Below are 8738 nucleotides of genomic sequence, written 5' to 3' on the forward strand. Positions count from 1 at the left end.
CTCTACTCATCATCATCTCTACCCAACATAATGTTGTAGAAGAGTAGACATTATTGAATATGCTAAAACACCACAAGAAGACGATAAGATGGACCTTGGCGGACATTCAAGGTATAAGTCCATCCTATTGCATGCATAAAGATAGGTTTGAAGAAGGCACACGCAGGTACCATTCAATATCAAAGGTGATTAAACCCTGTGATGAAAGAAGTCGTAAAGAGAGAAATTATCAAGTGGCTGGACGTAGAGGTAATCTACCCAATTGCTGATAGTGAATGGGTCAGCCCAGTTCAATGTGCGCCCAAGAAAGGTGGGATGCCTATCATTACTAATGAAGACAATGAATTGATTCCAACGTTAACAATCACGGGGTGGAGGACGTGTATAGATTACCACATGCTAAATGCAGTGACAAAGAAAGACCACTTCTCCTACCTTTATTTAATCAAATGTTGTATATGTTTGCTAGAAAGAAGTACTACTACTTTCTGGATGGCTACTCTAGTTATAACTAGATCACAATTGCACCGAAAGAGTAGCATAAGACCACATTTACATGTCCTTATGTCACGTTTACCTTTTCTCGCATGCCATTTAGGTTTGCCAGAGACATTTTAAAGGTGCATGATGATGATATTCTCGAACTTCCTAAAGAGATCAGTTGAGATTTTTATGGATGAATTCTTAGTCTTTAAGGATTCCTTCATTGAATGTCTAAATAACCTAGAAGCAATGTTAAAGAGATGTAAAGAGACACGACTCATATTGAACTAGAAGAAATATCACTTCATGGTAATGAGGGAACTGTGCTTGGGCACAAGATCTCCCATGCGGGCTTAGAAGTAGACCCTACGAGGATTGATGTGGTGAACAAATTGCCACCGCCTTCATATATTAAACTGTTGCAAAGCTTTTTAGGCCATATGGAATTATATAGAAGATTTATCAAAGGATTCTCACAAATCGCCAAGCCGCTGGGCAACATTTTGAGCACCAACCAACCCTACATTTTTATGATAAGTGCCATCGAGCATTCCAAACACTTAAAGATGTGTTGACCTCAACTCCTATTCTCATCACTCCTCATTGGTTGCAACCTTTTGAACTGATGTGCGACGCCACTGATGTTGGGTCAAAAGAAAGATAAGGCGATCCACCCATTGAACTACGCAAGCAAACCTTAAATGAAGCTAAAAAAAATTACACAACTACAGAGATAGAGCTCCAACACTAAAAAGAATGAAGCTTCAAAGAAGGTAAAGGAGAAGTCTAGTTCCATTTAATGTTGGAAATGCAAAGTGTTTGGACATATGAGCAAAGATTATGTCAATAAAAAAGTCATGGAGATAAGAAATGGGATAATTGATTGGAAAATGAATGTGATGAGCATGATGTACAACTTAAGGAAGAATCTAATGTACATGACGATGAGTGTATTGAAGAAGGTAGCTTCATATCCATAGTTGCAAGACGAGTACTTAATGGACAAACCAAGGAAGAAAAGGTCAAAGTTTAAAGGGAGAACTTGTTTTGCACAAGATGCTTGATTGAAGGAACTCCATGTAAATTGGTAATTGATATTGGAAGTTGCACCAATGTGATAAGTACTTTTCTTGTAAAAAGACTCCAACTTACTACTTGTCCACATCCGCAACCATACAAGCTCCAATGATTGACAAACAAAGATGAATTTAAGGTAAACTCCTAAGTTTTATTTCTTTTACCTTGGAAATATATAAAGATGAAGTCCTTTGTGATATAGTAAAAATGCATGCGAGTGATATATTATTAGGGCGATCTTGGAAATAAGATAAGGAGGTCACCTACAATGGATTGTTGAATAAATACACATTTACTTTAAAGAAGTCTTGGAGAAGGCTATTGATGAATCACTCCTCAGAGGTAAAAGAATTGCCTCTGAGTTAGCAAGCGAGACATGCCCTTCTTCGCCACCTAACCAAAAGAGCAAAGAACTAGCTGCGGCAAAAGAAAGTGACGTTGAAGACGACGAATACTTCAAATTCAGATAGAACAATTTTGGAAAACTAATGCGAGTGGATTTGAAGATATTTTCCAATGCCAAGCTAAGTTGTAAGAAAATCAATTGAGAAGTTAGAAATAGCTTCAAGACTTAGAACTCATGATTGATAATAAAGATCTTCGTCATCAAACTCAACTTGACAAAATAGAGGCTGACATTATAGTGCTTAAAATGTAAAATAAGGGGTTGAGCACAATGATCAAGCGAGCATCTCTACGGACAAATAGGCAATGTAGGGCCCTCATGAACTACACCCACGTGGCCATTGTTATCCTTGTGCTCGCACCTATCTATCCACCTGATAAGTCAATCCTAATCCTCAATCCAAAGATCAAAGCTATTAACGTAGCAAGAACCTTTGAAATAAGAAACTAACACCTCCTTATACTAATTTAGATCAACCAAGAGAATGTTAGGATTAGATTACCTCTTAGATCAAAGATCTAGAAGCAAGATTTAGAAATCTTGTTCTAAATTGAGTCACTCCACAATCAAACTTGATTAAGGTTAGATTGAATTGCCCACATGCATTCTATCACAAGAATTGCAAATTAAGGGAAAAGTCTTAAAAATGAGATATCAAATTGCATTCATCAAGTCTTGTTCTTACAAATGGAAGGATAAAGGTATTATATAGCCTTGTAGAGATTTAATCCTAATTAATGAAAATACAAAAAAGTCAAAATAAAACATTAACTAAGCTTTCTAACTTCCATCAACTAATTTCCAACCACCATCTTTAATACTAAGCTATTAATGGTAGTTACCTTAACTTGTCAAATTAAAACAAATGAAAATTCAATAAAAATGTGATATTAACTAAATCATGAGGTCTTCATAGTGTTAGGTTCATGGAAGCTTAATGTCTACCCCATAGTCAACTTCAATCGAAAAAACATTGACCTTCAAAACTCCAAATTTTCCTTCATCTCTTGTATTAGTATATAGCACGTAAAATTGAGGATAAATCGACCCTATCCATTCTTGTACCTGAAGAATGAATGATTGTTGAATCTTTGATGCCTTAGATCTTGTAATTGGTCCTTCTAGAACAAGTGGAACACCATGATTTTCATCACCATCTAAACTTGAGGAACCCCTCACCAAATTTGATGTTGAACCAGGTACCGCAGTAACCTTTTGAACCGCATTTAAGTTTAGGGGTGTTATCTTTTGTAAATTAATTTAATTTTGTACTTATGTAAATTTTATTCTCTTAGTACTATCTTTTCCAATTCAAGTACATATTTTTTTATGCATTTATTCCGCATTCCACTTTCCTTGTGGCAAGTTTTTGCTCTCTGAGTTTAAGCACTTTAAATTTTCTTTGCCACACAAGGATAACTTCAATGATATAATTGGGCAAGCTAAGTATTATTTGTCACTTAGGAAGCCAATTTGTTAAGAAAACTTACTTAAGAAATATTTATAGAGAGTTCACTAAACGAGCAAGTTTTACCTTAAACCTATTTCATAAGATTTTTATGCGATAAACCTTATCATTTACTTTTCAGCCATGAGGACCTTACTGCATTCTAAATTTGGGGGTGTGCAAGGTCCAAGCTAAAACTTTTGAAACCTTTTGAAAGATCCTATCAAGGCATTTCAACAAAAGTTAAAAAAAAGCAAGAAATAGAGTAAATTTCAAAACTTCATTTATTCTTTTATTTTCAATTAAAATAAAAACTCCAATGTTGTCGTTTCTCACCAAAAATAAAAAGCAAACTTTCAAAACAGGAGAGTAAATATAAAGTGGTGATAAAAGTTGTAGTCGAAAAGATGAACGAACTCATAGAGTACCTATGATTTTCCACTCAATGCCAAGTCCCAAATAAATAAGTACAAGTCTCTTTGCCAAAAGGGACTCAAAATCTTTCGAAAATTCCAGCCATTTTTACAAATTGAAAGTAAGATTTTTTAGGGTATGAACAAAGATATTTTGAGACTTAAGTTTATCGCCTTTTGAGCCTAGAAATATTTTCGTAGTAGAGAGTACACGACGAGAGTGGAGCTGATTAGCAAATAAGAATTAGGTTGCACTATGAGAAGTTTAATGGATACAAAGAGGAAGGTAAGTCTTAAGTGTGGAGTTTTGCTTAAGAACAAGCATTGGTATGGAGATATGCTTGAGGACAAGCAATGTTTTAAATTTGGGGTGTGATAACTTATAGAAATACAAGTTATCGCAGCCTTTTAGGTAAAATAAACAAGTTAGAACACAGGATAAAGTACCAAAGTGTAACTTTTGCTACAAATTTATAAAGATAAGAGAATACAACTTACATTAGTCTCCAAGCATGATTTGTAAACCCAAGATTTTCCTTGGATTTTTTGCTATTGACATATTTTAGGAAGTTTAGTTTAAGTTGTTGAAGAAGAAAATAGCAAAGCTTTTGGTTCAAATTGTGTTAATCAATTTGAAATTTTTTTTGTCAAAAAAAAGAATAAATAAATAAAATAAAGGAAAAAGAAAACAAAGGTAGAATTGTGTATTTATGTAAAAAAAAAAAAAAGAAAGAAAAAAAATTTAATTAAAAAAAGAGAGTAAAGAAAGAGGGAGAGAAGGAGATGAGAAAGAATTTGGTGCCAATATGTGCTTTGTTTTCTCTCCACCGCAAACCATATCTTCATCAATTATTCACAAAACTTTTAGAGGGATTGTAACGACCCAACTTTCCGGACTAAGCTGAGGTCACTACCAAATACCAAAACTCGACCATTCAACATAAAATTTAAAACGGACCAGTTACGATTCATTAAAGCATTAGAAACCTTACAAAAAGACAGTTTCGGGCCCTATTTTAAATCAATCAAAAAGTCACAAATAAAAACTCAAGTCACCAGTTCAAAATCACAAGTCAAAATATTCTGACAAAATACATAGCGGAAGCGATAAGAAAACCAGACGCGTCCATATGGCCTTCACGCGTCCTTCCTGCCTCTCGTCGGTCTGCCCCTCGCTGTGCCCTTACCTGAAAAGTTAAAGAAGAGAAAAGGGTGAGTATAAACATACCCAGTAAGGGACCCACTACTGGGCCCGTTAGGGGACAACAGTTTACTTCCTATTCGGGGGTGCCCTACATAACAGTCTAGTGGTTCCGTAGAACGCACATATCAGTCTAGTGCTCCCGAAGGATGCACATATCAGTCGAGTGCTCCCGAAGGATGCACACATCAGTCTAGTGCTCCCGAAGGATGCACATATCAGTCTAGTGCTCCCGAAGGATGCACATATCAGTCTAGTGCTCCCGAAGGATGCACAGATCAGTCTGGTGCTCCCGAAGGATGCACGTATCAGTCTAGTGCTCCCGAAGGATGCACACATCAGTCTAGTGCTCCCGAAGGATGCACCTATCAGTCTAGTGCTCCCGAAGGATGCACCTATCCGTAAGGCACACTACCCCATAGATGAAGCTAACCGTTACCCCTCAGTCCATACTAAACCGTCTACATCAGTCATACCCCAACGGCATTCATATTACGGTTCCGCCATAGACTTTGTCAGTCAGATAGTATAGGTTTAAACAACTACGCCCTCAGTTGCTATACGCATCACCAATTCGCACACCATTAGGGCAAACCCTAGACCCAATCAACTAACCAACCAAAACCGGACTCACTGTCCTTCCCCGTCCGAACTCCATGATCAACATCCAGACCAATGCTTTACTACATACTGAACCGTAACTTCAAGGTCCATCAACATAAAATCTCAATCTACAATTAGCAGTCCAAGTATCTTTACATCAGACAAAATATAATAACAGTGCTTAACAGTCAACACGCATACATTTATTCAGTACAGTCACTAACGTGTAATCCCCTGTGGATTACTACGTTTTCAGCCTGGATTCGGGGTCCAGTAGTAGGAAAACCCTTACCTGATACTCGGTTATGCCCCTCGATCGAATCCACGCTCAACAGATCCACCTAAACGAAACACGAAGGTTTTAGTTGATGACTTTAGTAGAAGTCGTTTTAAAGAAGGTCAGAAGCGACATCCGTTGACTTACCCAAGGAAAGGAAAACTACCTCCAAACAAGCCTACTGCGAGACCCGAGAACTCAAGCGTCAACTCTGTACTACCTTCAAAGGAGAAAAGTAGGGCCATATCTTATTCCAATATTCAAACTCTAATCGGATGTAGCAACATTAGGGAATTCATCGAAAACAATCCTTACCGAAGACTCACCGTGACCCGGAGCGGAGGAAGGAAGGCTTAGGTGGCTTGGTGAAACAAGGAGCTCGGCTCGGCTTGAAAGCGTTCGGCTCGGCTCGGCTCGGCTCCACCTCGGCTCGGCTCGGCTTGGCCTTGGCTCAACTCGGCTCGCGGCTCGGCTCACTCAGCTCGCGGCTCGGCTCACTCGGCTCGCGGCTCGGCTTACTCAGCTCGGCTTACCCGGATTTGTGTGTGGCTCGGACTGGAAGCGGGTTTTGGGTCGGGTCAGCTTGGAACCGGGTCGGGTTGGATGAAAACGGCAGCCACGGTGATCGATTTTCCCCCGGCGAGCGATGGCGCGGCGATTCGCTGACGACGCACGAGGAAGGAGGTGCTGCTGGTGGTAGAGACAGAGACGGCCGGTGGACCCGTAGCTGCTTAAGACCGAAGGAGATCGGAGATGGAGGCGGTGCTGACGCTGTCGGAAACGAAGGAGAAGATTAAGGAGGATGGTGGTGGCGCTGCGGTCGGAAGGAGAAGAGATGAAGAAGAAGGAGAAACGGATGGGAGCGGCGGCGTCGGGCGAGGAAGGGAGAAGACGAAGAAGAAGAAGGTGGATGGGGGGGCTCGCGCGCGGCAGTAGGGTTTCTTTTCTTTTTTTTTTAAAATATATATATATATATATATATATATATATTAAAACAAAGTAAATATAATTAATATTAAAATATTAATATTAAATAATTTAAAATAAATAATAATATATATTAAATAAAAATGATAATAATAATAATAATTTATAATAAAACATTAATACTAATTAGTTATAATAATATTAAATAATAATATTAATATTTATATTAAGTAAATAGTAAAAGGAAAAATATTAACATTAAAATTGAAATGACAATAATACCCAATACTAATAATATAATTAATATTATATTATTAAAATTCACTTAAAATGCGAAAATTTTTACCTCGAGCTTCGGGGCGTTACATTCTTCCCTCCTTAGGGAACTTTCGTCCTCAAAAGTTTTACCCCTCGAACAGTTCGGGATAACGGGACCTCATGTCATCTTCTCGCTCCCACGTAGCCTCTTCTATCCGGTGATTCCGCCACAAGACTTTAACCAGAGGGATTTCTTTATTCCTCAACGTTTTCACCTCTCTAGCCAGTACCTCAACGGGTTGTTCGGTATAGCTCAAGTTTTCATCAATTTCCAGTGGCTCGTAATCCACTACATGGGATGGATCTGGCACGTACTTCCTCAACATGGAGACATGGAAAACATCATGAACTGTCGAGAGTGATGGTGGCAACGCCAAGCAATAAGCTACAGGGCCAATCCGCTCCAGAATCTCAAACGGCCCAACAAAACGGGGACTCAGCTTTCCCCTCCTTTCGAAACGCAAGACACCTCTCATAGGTGCTACCTTTAAGAACACCTTATCCCCTACCTCAAACTCAAGGTCCTTCCGCCTCACATCTGCATAACTCTTCTGCCTACTCTGAGCGGTATGCATGCGTGATCTAATCTTCTGTATCGCTTCGTTAGTAGACTGAACTAACTCAGGACCCATCAATCTCTGCTCACCCACCTCACCCCAGCAAACCGGGGATCTACAACATTTGCCGTACAAGGCCTCAAATGGTGCCATGCCGATAGTAGCCTGATAACTGTTATTATAAGCAAATTCCATCAAATGTAAGTGGGAGTCCCAGCTACCTGGAAATTCCAATGCACACGCTCGCAACATATCCTCTAAAACCTGGTTCAGGCGCTCAGTCTGACCGTCAGTCTGTGGATGGAAAGCCGTACTAAAGTCCAACCTCGTGCCAATAGCAGTCTGCAAACTCTTCCAGAATTTGGAAGTGAAACGGGCATCTCTATCAGAAACAATCGACACTGGCACTCCATGTAATCTCACTATCTCAGACATGTACAACTGTGCCCACTTACTAGCAGTATAGGTGGATTTACCCGGAACGAAGTGCGCTGATTTAGTAAGTCTGTCCACCACAACCCAGATCACTGTAAAACCCCTCAGAGTTCTCGGTAGCCCTGTAATGAAATCCATGGACACGTTTTCCCACTTCCATTCCGGTATGCTCAAGGGTTGTAATAAACCCGCTGGTTTCTGCCTTGGTGCCTTAACCTGCTGACACACCAAGCATTTACTAACAAATTCTGCTACTTCCCTCTTCATGTTACGCCACCAATAAACCCGCTTCAGGTCCTTATACATCTTCGTACTACCTGGGTGCATAGAAAATGGGGAACTGTGAGCCTCAGATAATAATTCTGTCTTAACCGCACTATCTGACGGCACACAGAGGCGTCTCTCGAACAAAAGTCCACCATCAGAGGATAATGAGAACTCAACCGCTTGCCCTGCCTCTGCTAGGCCACGTTTCTCAACCAGATAAGGATCGTTACTCTGAGCATCAATGATCCTTTGCCTCAAAGTCGGCTGTACCGTCAACTGGGCTAACTGCATAGTAACTGCCCCCCACTGACATTGCAATCTCAGCCC

General features: G+C 39.7%; 1 long non-coding RNA gene across 1 annotated transcript; it reads right to left on the reverse strand.

Annotated features, from left to right (window-relative positions):
• Positions 1 to 4859: 4859 nt before the first annotated feature.
• On the reverse strand, positions 4860 to 6123 carry LOC127144240 (uncharacterized). Its single transcript, XR_007815829.1, has 3 exons — positions 6074 to 6123; positions 5923 to 5971; positions 4860 to 5013 (listed from the first exon to the last, which is right to left on the reverse strand). It is a non-coding gene; the product is annotated as an uncharacterized LOC127144240 (long non-coding RNA).
• Positions 6124 to 8738: the final 2615 nt, after the last annotated feature.

The sequence above is a fragment of the Cucumis melo genome, chromosome 12 (genome assembly GCF_025177605.1).
Source record: "Cucumis melo cultivar AY chromosome 12, USDA_Cmelo_AY_1.0, whole genome shotgun sequence".
Taxonomy (NCBI): domain Eukaryota; kingdom Viridiplantae; phylum Streptophyta; class Magnoliopsida; order Cucurbitales; family Cucurbitaceae; genus Cucumis; species Cucumis melo.